Source organism: Mauremys reevesii, linkage group 10 (assembly GCF_016161935.1).
Source record: "Mauremys reevesii isolate NIE-2019 linkage group 10, ASM1616193v1, whole genome shotgun sequence".
NCBI classification, from domain to species: Eukaryota; Metazoa; Chordata; order Testudines; family Geoemydidae; genus Mauremys; species Mauremys reevesii.
In genome coordinates this window covers 71,524,074-71,537,648 of record NC_052632.1, presented here as the reverse complement: position 1 = coordinate 71,537,648, position 13,575 = coordinate 71,524,074, and the positions used below count along the sequence as shown (strand labels likewise).

The 13,575-nt window shown below is 40.6% G+C and overlaps 1 long non-coding RNA gene across 2 annotated transcripts in view; it reads right to left on the bottom strand.

Annotated features, from left to right (window-relative positions):
* Positions 1–3,491: 3,491 nt before the first annotated feature.
* The window catches only part of LOC120372886, a 213,605-nt gene continuing 203,521 nt past the window's right edge, over positions 3,492–13,575 (bottom strand). The window contains exons 3-6 of one of the 2 annotated variants that reach the window (XR_005585241.1): positions 9,777–9,873; positions 8,090–8,269; positions 6,672–6,794; positions 3,492–4,197 (exon numbers count right to left, since the gene is read on the bottom strand). This is a non-coding gene — a long non-coding RNA (uncharacterized LOC120372886). The remainder of the gene's footprint in view (positions 4,198–6,671; positions 6,795–8,089; positions 8,270–9,776; positions 9,874–13,575) is intronic. The other variant, XR_005585242.1, reaches the window with a different exon arrangement.

The following is a 13,575-nucleotide window of genomic DNA, read 5'->3' as shown; positions in this document are numbered from 1 at the left end:
GTAATTAGACCAGTGTGCAGGTGCTGGGTGGTGCTGGTGGTCTGTGATATGCTGGAGGTCAGTCTAGATGAGCTGGTGGTCCTTTCTGATCTGTGCATAATCATCAATCATAAAGATTTAATACAAGGCACAACAGAACCTATAGTCTACTTAGTATTAATAATATTTCTTTGTATTGCAGGAGCACCAAATCATGGACCAGGACCACAGTGTGCTAGATACTGTACAAGCACAGAACAAAAAGATAGACCAAAAACTCTTTGGGGCGGGGACTAGGACAAAAGAGAATAGGTGGACACAGTCAAATAAAGGAGCAGAAGGAAACAATGAAGATGAGTGTAAATCCTAAGAGAATAATAAACAGCAAAAATTTATCTTTGCCACTAAAATAACATATGTGGCTTGGAATACAAACAGGAAATAAATCTATTTTTCTGCTCATAACCACACACATTAAGATCTGTAGGATCTCACTCGCTATGGTTAACACGGAACAGAGCTGGTGATACGTCATATTCTTCATATGGATGGCAAAGCAACTACACAAGTTCAGGCTGGTTTACTTTGAAACACTTCAGTCAAAGAAGAGATCCCAAAGATGGCTCAACCGCATTTGTGCATCTACACTGCCACACATTCTCCACAAGTGGACTGGCATCTGGCAAACAGCTGAATGAAATACAACCCATGTTCATATATTTGCTATAATGCTAATTCTCGTCTTTTTAGAACTGGCTATAAGATAACATCTTCTTTATTGCTCCCTCATTGATTTGTTCCTTAGAAGCAAATGAGAGCATTTCAGAGAAATAAATATATAAAATAAAGCAGAGAGGCAATCTGCATGTAAATCAGCATTAGTCATTGACATTTGAGACTTGACAATAAGCCATCTCAGTCCCAGCTGTCCCTGCAAAAGCTGATCCCTTTTGTAAGACGGAGAACACTGAAAGCAAATAGAACCCAGAATGAATTTAGATAAGATACAGCCCCTCTTTAGCTTGAAGTTTTTTCTAAAGCTTCCTTTGTTCTTTAGCACCCAAGAATACTTTCTACCTAATGTCAATGTCAATGTCAATTTTTCTTTTGTCACTTTCCTCCCCACTAATGCGGTTTCCCTAAAAGTCTCACTTAAGTCATTTAAGAATATATTTTCTCAGATATCTGGTTGCAGTTCAATAGAATGTTCCTTATGTGGTGCGTTAAAACAGGCTCGGAATCTGCTGCTGCTGTTAAAGCTACTAAGGATAAACTATTGTATTGTTCTGATTGTATTGTTATATCATTTATTTTACTTTAACAGTTCTAGCTCTGTACAAAAAATTCCCAAAATGTGGAATATTTTCTATTTCAGGTACTGCGATAGAAAAAAATCGAAATAGGTTTGGATTTACAAAATGAATATTATTGGAGCTTATGAATGGTTTTGTATAGGACTAAAATGATGTTATTTGGACAAGCCAAACGACTTACCTGTTACTACGAAAAAACTGTACTGAAGACACAGTATGAGATATGACCTTGTGACTCTTCTTTCTCAGCCCAGCAGGAAATGGAAACTTGCAATGCCAGAGGAAATTGTGGCTAGCGTTTCACTCATACATTCTTATGGCTACTTGGGGAAGGTCACCCCAAAATCATGATATTGTTTCCTCTTCTGGCCACCAGAGGAAGCCTTGCATTTACACAGAACATGTGTAGCTGACAAAGTCCATGACAGTGCATGTACTTAGGCTGGTTCATCACTTCCTTAGTCACTCAGGATGCAGAGAGATCTTTGGGCTTGTTCTAAATCAGTTATCCAAGGCAAAGGAAAAATCACTATTGATGCATATATCCTAAAGTTCCAGTCTCTCATTTAAAGTGCTCAGAATCATCATGACATCCTACAGAGTGTGAGAACAATGTATTTCCCCAATACCCCACTTAATCCTCAATTACATAATTCAGTACATGGTGAGTAGCTCCAATAATCCAATTCCTCCAATGGCGGTTCATCCAGATGGAATAAAGTATCAGGGGGTAGCTGTGTTAGTCTGTATCCACAAAAGCAACAAGAAGTCTGGTGGCACCTTAAAGACTAACGGATTTATTTGGGCGTAAGCTTTCGTGGGTAAAAAACCCACTTCTTCAGATGGAATAATAACTGACCATGATTTCCATACTCACATTGAATAGTATCCCTCTCCAGAAGATATCCCATTGACTTCACTGCGATTGCTTGTGGAGTACAATATTATGAGTAAGGGTATCTTAATCTGGCCCTGACTCACTTCTTCTTTAGGACTTTTTTTCAACTAGGCAGGGGTACTTGGGTTGGGTTTCTAACCCAGGGTTGTGTGGGGGATGTTGATCATATCATAGAGACCCAACTCATATTATTCCTGGGGGAATTCTGCACCACTGTGCATGTGCAGAATTTATGTCTCCCACAGATTTCTTTGCTTCCCCGCAGAAAAATGACTTTCTGATGGGGGAGCAAATGGAAGCCACAAAAGTGGTCATATGACCCTCCACAGCAGTATTTTTGGGTGCCCAGGGCAGCTGTCAGAGAGGTAACTCACTGTGGGGCAGGGGGTGGGACTAGGGAAGCCCTAGCTGATGGCTCCTACCCTGCGCCAGGCTCAGCTGCTAGTCCTGGCTGGGCTGGGGAGAACAGGACTTTCTCTTCCTCTGCACAGCATCTGTGGATAGGTCAGACCCTACCTCAGCTTCCTGCACCCATTACTGCTCAGCTGTGGAGGGAGGGATCTGTGTACAGGGGCTCCCCCATCCACCCAATCCCCATGAATCCAGACCCCCTGATACCCAGACCCTCCCGCTGAGCCTCAACCCCCACACTTGGAACCCCCCCCAATGAGCCCCACTCCCCATGCACCTGGGCCACCCTGATTAGCCATCTGCGCCCAGATGCCCACCTCACCAAGCCCGAACCATCTGCACCTGGATCTCCACCCCACTGAGCCCCACTCCCCCAGCATCTGGATCCCCCCCAACTGAGCCCGCCACAACCACCTTCATCTGGACCCCCCTGCAGAGTCCCATTACCATTGCACCCAGAACCCCCACCCCCAACAAGCCCCTGTACATCCAGATCCCCCTCCCCCTGCACCCAGATCCCCTACTGAGCCGCCTGCACCCGGATTGCCCCACACTGAACCCTCTCAACCCACACCTGGATCCCCCCACACTAAGCCTCTCCACACTTGGATCCTGCCTGCCTACACCTGGTGCTCCTGGCATGGAGGGGCAGAGCCCTGGGGTGTTTCTGGGGCAGGCCCGGTCCTTGCACTGTGTCAGGGTTGGGTGCAGCCTCACTGCTGAGTCTGTCTCCTGAGGGTAGCGGGAGCTGCCCAGTTATCTCCCACCTCTGTGCAGCCAATGGCTTGTGCTCCCCAATGCCAGGCTGGAGCCTTCACATTTATTTGACAAATACAATTTGTAGAATTTTGCAGAATTTTAAAATATTGTACGCAGATTTTAAATTTTTGGGTGCAGACTTTTTATTTTTTTGGTGCAGAATGCGCTCAGGAGTATCACATGAAAGACATACGGGGCTAACTTCACGGAGATCCTTGCAAGATTAGGGCCTATGTTATGTTCCTCGACTTTCTTTCTTAACTTTAGAGATCAGAGCATATTATAAAAATAAATAATGGATCAAATACCTTAATAAGAACCTGAAGGACTACTAATGTGGTATGAATTTAAAAACAGCAGCAATGTTTGGATTGTTAAACAGAACTGTGAGGTTATGGGAGAATGAAACCATTGATTTTCTTTTGACAGAAACAAGTCAGATTCATTTTAGGATGTTAGCCTTAACTGTGCATGAGTTTTATAAGCTTAACCAGTGCTAGTCAGCTATGAGCACAGTGGTTGAGTCTAAATACAAATATGGGAATAGCCCACTTCACACCATATCGAACCCAACTGAATATGTTCTGACTCAAGCTTTAGATTCAATGGCCCTGGTCCACTGTTGTGCTGAACTTCGTGCGGTTGTTTACAGCAAGATAAACTGAATGCAGAACCCTGCCATTCTTCCTGGATAGTAAAATCAAAGTTGAAACAATCTGGCCTTTACAAAACACTCACAAAGGGAAGACGATTGCAGGATACTTGATGTTTGAAAACCTGCTGAAGATAGCACTGACAGTTCCCAGTGGGTGATGTCTACACTCTTATTCATGCAATCTGTAGAGTAAAGGCGCAGGGAACAAATGAATGTTACATTTTGAAATCTTTAGCAGTCATAAGGCAACATCTTCACCCACCCCCCACCTTCCCTCCATATTTCTTTCCATTTTGGAGTCTTTCACTATTTCTTAATAAGCAACCGTTAGGACATCCAACTCACTCAGGAACTCTCTCCCTCTCCCCTATTATTTTTTTGAGGACATTGGGACCCCCCATGGACTGCTTTTCCATAGCAAAAGTTCAATATACAAGACAAAGTTAGACTGTAAATTCTTTGGGACAGAGACTATCATTAGCCTAACACAGGAGTGTTAGGCTAATGACAGTTAGACTAGCACAATGGCGTCCTGGTTCATGACTAGGATTAGTCATGATGATAATAATAGTACTAATAATGTGAAGCATTTGCACACCAACATTGCTAGAAAATGTTAGAAGTGGGTGGAAATTAACCTTAAAAACATATTATTGTCTCTGGCTTTTCTGTGGGTGTAGTGCTAGCACAATGCCATATCCACACCTCAAGTCCCATCAAACAGAAAGAACAACCCAACGTGGGAAATACCATGAAAAATGGGTTTTCTGGAGCATTTTAAATCACGAGAAAAAAGGAGGTTAGTGCTCTGGGATAGAAATGTTGTTCCAGACATAGGGAGAGGCATGGAGTAATGTAGTAAAATGCGAGAACGGGAACTGGAAGGCTAGCATCATCGGTGGAATGAAGAAGGAGAAGAAAGAAACCAGAGTAAAGTTACAGGCTGGGGCAGAGTCCTCAAAGCTGAGGACGAGAACCTTAAGGATAAATCAGTAGGCAATGGAGAGCCAGCAGAAGGATTCAAATAGGGGAGTGATGTGACCCTTGCGGTGGGCAAGGAAGATGATTTGGGCTGGACTGGAAGAGAAGAAGAGGCAAAGTGGGAGGTAACCAAAGCTTGTACAAATGTGTTAGCTAAAAGGAACTGCCACCACCAGTGATGTTAATCTCATATATGAATATAGTTGATTGAAATTTTAAAAATTTGGATACAATTTCAAATTGATTTAAAAAAACAGGAAAAAATTAATGAACTTTCTGCAATTTTTTTTTCCTATTTTCGACCGGCTAGCCAGCTGGTCAACAATTTTCAAATTTTAAATTTAAAAACAAAAATGAATTTCTTGTGTGGAAATTTTCATGATTTTCCCTCCTCTCCCTACCATTTTCAACCAGTTTCATATCTGAAGGAAGAGACCACAACAACAGAAGTACTGTAACTTGTTGTGTTTTAGCTAAAACTCCCTACATTGCTATCTTTGCTAGAACCACAACTGGTGAAAAACGGGGGAAATGTTTTTCAAGACCAATTTTCCAAACAGCACTCGCTACAACAAACATTTTTTGCTAAATGGGCATTTTTCATCCTCCTTGGCTGCAGCTGGTGGCTTAGCACCTGTGTGAAACTAACTATATAACTTTACCAATTAATGAGAAGCTCTGATCATCACTTTACCTTTATGCTGGATTCTACCCACTTCTGCAGGAGCATACTTTCACCTATCAGTCCCAAAGATGTAGCATATAAATTAAGGGTCAGAACCTGTAGAGAGATCCTGCAATCCTTTTCTTCATTCTGCACCACCCAGAAAGACATACACCTGTAGTCATAGATCCCTGACACTGTAGCAAGGAACCCTAAGGAAATTTTTTAGCAAAGTTTTGCCAGTGTTAGCAACTGATACATTGCCATCTCTTAGACTGATTCCCTCTCCTGTTCTTTTCCTCTTGGGGCATTTCTAAAAGCAGCTATATCTGGTTTACTGTAGCTGTGCAATTAACTGATAACTAACGGTTTTCCAGTTAATGGTTACTGCTGGAGACCTCACCGTAAACTCTCATACAGCAAAATGGCCTGTTTAACTCTGTGCCATAATCTGTTGGTTTATTCCCGGGTAAAGAAGAGACTTGTAATGATGATAAAGGGCTCAATTGTAATGAATATAATATTGAGACTTCAGGATACAGACAAAATCTGTACTTCTCCTGGACTCTTTAGCTTTCATACTAGTCAAAACAGTCTGTGATGTCACCACACAGGGTCTTGGTAAGTCTTGGCCTGGACCAAACAATCAGATCTGACTGCTGGCTTGACTAGAAATAGCATATTCCTCTCTTATGTAGGAACATCAGTATACTACACACACACAAAGAGACTCCTTTCCATCTCTTTCAGGCCTGGCTCTCTGTTGTCCTGTCCCTTGTTTAATTATTTACATAAGTGCACCATGAGTATAACATACTACCTTTCTGGTCTGGTAGCCTCTTATATTCACTTTGCACTGGTTCCAAGACTACAGAAGGTGCAAGATAATGGAAAAATCAGGGCCATCTCGCCTTTACTGTGACCTTCAAGTTTCTTTCACGTTCATATATATTACTTTTAAATTGCCTTTTTAATTTGTGTTACGAACTTTAAAAAGTATAGTTTAAATACCTTGGATGCCATTCCTTTGAATCATCTCTGTGTTACATTATGCAAGACTCTAATATAGTTGTCCTTCAGACTGATTTAATCAGGCATCTAACGTTACAGTGACATCAGAACTGATTTCTGGGGCTATAAAGATAAAGAGACAAGAACAGAACATGACTTGTGCTGAAGAGGAGCAAATTATAGCACCTTCTAGAATGCTTCGGGCACTTATTCTAGCTAGTCACATGCATGAAATCTATCTTATCATGTCTGACCCGCTGCAGGACTTGGTACATGAAATATCAAAAGGATTTTGTTCCAAAGTTGGCAAATAAAAACTTCACTGAGATCCCCATTATGAACTGTCTAACTCAAACAGAGAAGCTTCTTGTGTTGGTTTAGATTGCTTATATCCACAACTTTAACTTTTCCTAATTCTGCTGATGTGCATACGATAATGCTTCTCAAAAGGCATAATCTAGATTGTTTAATGCCTAGTCAATGGACCTTGTCACTTCAAAGAAGAACCAGTACTTGGGAAAATAACAAAAATGTTTACTTTAGGACTGGGAAAAGAAAGTTACTTTTGTTGTTGACTCTTTATCCCATCACCCTTCTTGTACCAGTTCCTTCTCTGCTCTTGTAATCCTTCATGGTTAGGTGCTCACCTGCTACTAATAAGAAAATATAACAGATGGACAAGGTAGCTTGGGATGTACACACGATGAATACGGAACTGTCCTCCCTCCGCTCTTTCTCATTTCTGCCTCTTTCAACAGCCATACACCTGTGTCTTATTGGCAGTGCAGTTGGTTGCACTGTGAGAAGATGGTCTCTGAACCAGATGAAGAGGAAGTGGAAGGAAGCGTGATGTCTGAGCATACTTTGGAATGAGCACAACAATGACAGATGGACTCAGGAGCATAAATACGAACAGTCCTAGGGATGTTGGAACATAATTTCTGAGCAGAATTTGGGCAGTGAAACAAATTACGACGTTTGTTCTCAACTCTGATTTAAATTAAATGATTTTGAAGATGACAAATGAACAGAGAAAAGCTGTGAAAGGTGCTGATTTGTTTGGCTCAATGTGCATTTTGTGGAGAAAATTGACAAGTACCTTGTTGCAGAATTGTTCTTAGTGTATAAGAAGAGGGTAGTCAGTGGCATAGACAACTTTTTTCTGTGCGATGGGACTAGAGTTAAAAAAATATAAAATAATAGCTGCTGAATATGGTTTGTACACTATTTAATTACTGTCACAGAGACAGTTCCCTGATAATTCAGTTTGTTCTCTTCAAACCGGGAGGGAGATAGCCATCTGATGGTCTCAGCTGCTTGGAGATGCTCTCTTTCTCCCAGAATATCAGATGCCTTTGGTAGCCAGGGCCACATTGAATGTATGTCCTGCAACAGGCTCTGACTTCTCTCTTCCCTACCTCTGGCTGGGAAATAGCTCAGCAGGGTCTCCATTTCTTGTGAAGAGGAATTCTGTGTGACCTGACCGTGTTTCTCCCACTCCTTTTGCAGCTAAACTGGCTGTTTCCCTTCTTCTCTGATGAGGGTGATGGATTCTCTCTCTCCTCTCTTTGTGCACCTGGACTTCTGATCCACTCTCTCTAGAGGAACCTGGGATAGGTCCAGCCAGCTGCCTCTCCTCTGGGGACGACTCCCACAGCCTTTTAATTGGCTTTTTCCCTCCCTTTCCTCCCCCACAACACGAGTTCCATGTGCTCTTTTCACAAAAGGATGGGAGGAGAGGCCAGACGATCAGACGTCATGGAGTCATAATTCTCTGTCCTTTTGCAGCCTCTGGCCTCTGTCCTGTCATGCCTTGGGGTCAAAGGTCCTCCAGCTCCCACTTTATTTATAGTCTTTTCCTTGTCAGAATCTCTGGGTGAGAGAGACACATAAAAACAATTGCTTTCCAGTTAAATCACAGATCAGATATAGCTTTTTCCTTTCTTCATTCTTTTGCATTCTAGACAGTTCTATAAAGAGCGTAGTGACTATATACAACCAAAAGGCCAGCTAAATGCTATAGTTTTTGCATTGGTCTTCACTGCAAAGGATGTGAGGAGATTCCCAAAGCTAAGCCATTCTTTTTAGGTGACAAATCTGAGGATCTGTCTCAAATTGAGGTGTAAATAGAGGAGGAACAAACTGATAAATTAAACCATAAGTCACCAGCCAAGAGTTCTGAAGGAACTCAGCTATGAAATTGCAGAACTACTAACTCTGGTATGTAACCTATCACTTCAATCAGCCTCTGTAGGAGATGACTGGAGAATAGCTTTTTTAAAAAGGCTCTGGAGGCGATCCTGGCAATTACAGGCCAGTAAACTTAACTTCAATACCAAGGAAATTTGTTGAAACTATAGTAAAGAAAAGAATTATCAAACACATGAATGAACATGGTATTTTGGGGAAGAATCACCAGTCTATTAGAATTTTTTGAGGATATTAACAAGCATGTGGACAAGAGGGGTATAGTGTATGTGGACTTCCAGAAAGCCTTTGTCAATGTATTTGGTGAATTGAAAATTTGAAAAAAAATTGTTTCGTGTCAAACAAAACATCCTGTTTAATTTTGATTTTGAGCATTTTTAACCATATATAATTTTTTAAAAAGTTAAAGGAAATTTCTAAATGAAAAGTGCTTTTGAATTAAAACATTTCATTTGAGAAATGTCAAAATTAAACATTTCAAATTTTTTGGAATTTGGTTGTTCTTTTTTTGCTTTGTTAATTGTTTTTGTTTGTTTGTTTGTTTTTTGCTTTAACTCAAACACTTCTGTGAAATTGGCACAAATTCATAAAATATGTCAGTGTCATTTAATCTGCGCTTTTTTGCCAAAAAAAAACAAAAACAACAACTTTCAGTCAAAAACTACTTTTCATTAAGCACACAAATGAAGCTTTCACACAGTCTGGTTTCCCTAACTGGGAAAAGGCTCAAGACAAATTTCAGAGGCATCAAGCTTCTTTGTGTCACTCTGATGAAGTTTATATTCTTCAAAAGACCACAGACAACAGTGATGACATACTAAGTTTTCAGTACTCTCAGAAGAAATAAGAAACCAGGAAGAAACTATTAAAAATACTAAGTAGTATATATTATCTTACCTGACAAGGACTTGCACTGCGAAGCTATTATGCTGAAAATATGCCTTGAAGTGGAGAGGTTGATTGCAAATGCTTTGTTTGCAGACAGAATATGATTCTGAAAAAGAGTCAAGACAAAATCTCAAATCCAGTTATTCTGAGTGAGATAATGGAAATAATGGCTCTTAAAATCAAGAGATATTTCTGCGAAACTTTCTAGGAAATAGTATACTATTATAGTAGGTGAAACAAAAGACTTCAACAAAGAGCAAGTGGCTTTATGCCTGCAGTAAGTGGATTATGACATGAATGTTCATGAAGAGTTAATTGCATTGTACAATGCAGCCTGTACCCCAGCAGAGGTAATCATATCAGTAGATAGTTTATTGAACCTAAATCTGAGGGCCAACAACTGTCATGTACAATGATATGATGATGCTGCTCATACAGAAGGCTTAGTATCAATGTGTAGCAACCAGAGTATAACAGGAGGAACTATGAGCTACATATGCTCATTGCTAGGACACACTTTGAGGTTGACATGGCAGCTCACTTCGGAACTAACCATATCATAAGAACATAAGAATGGTTATACTGGGTCAGACCAATGGCCCATCCAGCTCTGACAGTGGCCAATGCCAGATGCTTCAGAGGGAATGAACAGAACAGGGCAATTATTGAGTGATCCACCCCCCATCTTTCAGTCCCAACATCTGGCAGTCAGAGGCTTAGGGACACAGAGAGCATGGGTCTGCATCCCTGACCATCTGGGCTAACGGTTTACAAAAATCACAAAATTATTTTTGTAAAAATCGTCCACATGAAATGCTATATTTCAGGACCTAAAGTATGAAGTGGTAAGAATAGCAGCAGGTATTCATGTCTTCTGTCCAATAGATAGGATCTCCATGCAGAAGCATTGGAGTCAGTTTCTGAGAAATTCCCTATACTCTGTGTGCAACTTGAGATTTAGTGGAGGATCCTCAAATGTGAGCTCGAATTGGTGGCATAGCAGCTCAAATGTAAAAGTGTAACTTACTTTTTGTCTACCATCTTGAGGTCATTTTGACCTAGTTCAATACCAATCTGTCCAAAACTCTGCAAAAGAGCACATAGAAACTTGGAATTCCTGATACACAGGAAAATTTCACATTAAAACAAAAATGTTCTGATTCACAATGAAAACAAATATTTATTAAATTTTCCATAAACCGGAAATTCCAAAGAAAAATTTTCAGTTTTGGCAAATTTTCTTTTCAGAATTTTAGGTTTGGGATTTGGAATTTTGGTTTGGAATTCTGAGTTTTCGTTTCATGGCTTTTTACCATACAATACCTTGTATTCATCAGTATGTGGTCAGCTTTGGTAACAAGGTGTGTACAAAACTGCCAGCACATATTTTAAGACATCTGACAGCAGAAAGTCTACTGACCAATTAGCAATTTGGAAAACTTCCCACATGCTGATGGAGGCTCCTTCCAAACATTTTTCCCCCTTCAGGTTTGCAGAGCTTTTGTAAGAGGTTTTCATCCAGACAATATCTTTTAATGCTGACTGATGATATATCGCCAGAAAGTGAAGGAAACAATATTGTGTTCAGATTACAAGTTCGCACATGCATATCACAGGTTGGTTACATCAGCTGTTGGCAAGAAGACAGAAATAGTTATTGGGCTCCTGTTGAGCTGCAGGAAGATTAGTTTTCATCGTTCATGTGATAGTATAATGTGGTGTATTTGTAAAAGCAAGTTACAGCAGGATTCCTGGAGCACACAGAAAATGAGATTTTTAGATGGATTTAAAACATTTCAGTGACCTCCAGTGGAAAATTGAAAAGTATGTGTTCTGATACATTTTCGGTAAGACACACCTGATAAAACTAATGTCTGGGATGTGGTTATACACTGACACAGATAAGATTATGCAGTGGGAAAAATTTAACAGAAAAATCCAAAGAGAATACTGAGTTTATTTCCATGAGTAAATAATTGCAGCTAATGTCTGCTGAATGTAAACTACCAGTTTAACAACCAGTACCAATTCATAGATTTGAATGGATTTTTAACAGAGTCCAGCTTCATGAGTAAGGAGAGGATATGATTCTTCTATCCTCAGTGGTATCTCAGACATGTGCCTTAACGATTTATAGTTGGCTGCCTTAATCAGTGCTCCAAGCACGATGGGAAAGTGCCCAGGCAGCAAGCCAGATCATGCAAAAGTGCATGCTAATTTGGCTTCTTGCTCAGCATTCACAGTTCTCAGAGTGCTTATGTTCAAACTGAACTCCACTACAGACTTTCTACCAAGGTCACTGTGTACTTTCGGTGATCGCCATAGAGTTAAATAGTTTCTAAATCCACCACTGCAACACAGTCATTCTAACACTGGAATTCCAATCAACTGGTATATAAGCCACACTATTTTTACCAGCATCCCTGTTCATTAGAACTTAGAATATTTATGCCCTCTTTCTAAAGTGCTTTTAACCATGACATCCAAGTGCTTTTAGGCAAAATTAGAAATGCATAGGCCCTGATTCCCCACTGCCGCACCCCTTGTGTAGTCATTTACAACTGTGCAAATTGTGTGAAAAATGCTACCAGCAGTGTAGGTGAATGGAGAATTTTAATTCGATAGCATTTTAGACTCACTTTACCCAGACGGAAATAACTAATTCAGATCCTTAATCTACACCGCTACCCCAGTGGTTAGTATAAGCACTGCTGCTACCAAACTACTACACATATTGAAGCAATTGAAAACAAGACAAAGCCAAATTAACTAAATGCTACATTCAATATAAACATTTCCTATCATACTCTGAAACTCACCAAACGCTGTCTCTGGCGTACTTCCAAGGTCAAAGAATTCCAGACATAGAAACCCTCAACTGAGAAACCTAGAGACATTTTGGTGGAGTTCATTTAGTTGAACACAGGAGACTGGTAGCTACAGCATCCAGCAAATCTCAACTATGGTGATAACATGGCAGGTGTCAGGCAGACTTTGAAGAAACTACATACCAGATTGTTCAGGGCTTCAAAGGCGATCAGCCATGAACAGTGATGCGTTTCTTTGCCTACTCCATGCATTCAGTGAATCTGGGCTGCCAGGGGTAGAGAGGAGGCCAACAGGGGGCAGAGTTGCAGTGCAGTCCGCTCTCCATAGCATGCTCCTTTCAGAACCAGCTAGATTTCCATGCAGAAATCTGTGCAGGAGTTAATGCAGCATTAACGAAAGAAGAAAGAGGAAGGACACATTAAATGGCAGCACGGCTTGTAACTGTGCCATGCTGCCAAGGGAGGCAAATAGGACTCCTCAGAGCAGCATCAGAGAGCAGCATTTACACATGGAAGCCCTGAGGAACTAGCCAAATGTAAAGTTAATAGTTTTGTTATTGTGTACATTAAAGACACACTTGTCTTACTCCAAGCCACCTAAAATGCTATAGTTGGTAATGTATATAGTACTAGGCAATGTATGTCAAATATTAAATGAAAATACAAATATAGATTCTAAAAAGATGTTCCACATTCTTAAGGGTTGTGTTCTGTTATCAACTTCTGTTAGAGGTGACCCAGCCTTGAACTATCTACTACCAAAAGACTGAGCAAACCAATGGGCCATGACATGCTCAGAATGCCTGACTCCAGAAGGTAGTAATTTTTGCAGTGATATTGCCACACCAGCTGTTTAGCAATTCTGACATTGCAGCATTACTTGCAAGAGTACTTACTTCTGATTGGAGATGTGGCATATCGTGCGCTGAAGATTTACACAATATAAAATTCCACACAGGTATTTTGAGAATCAGGCCTGC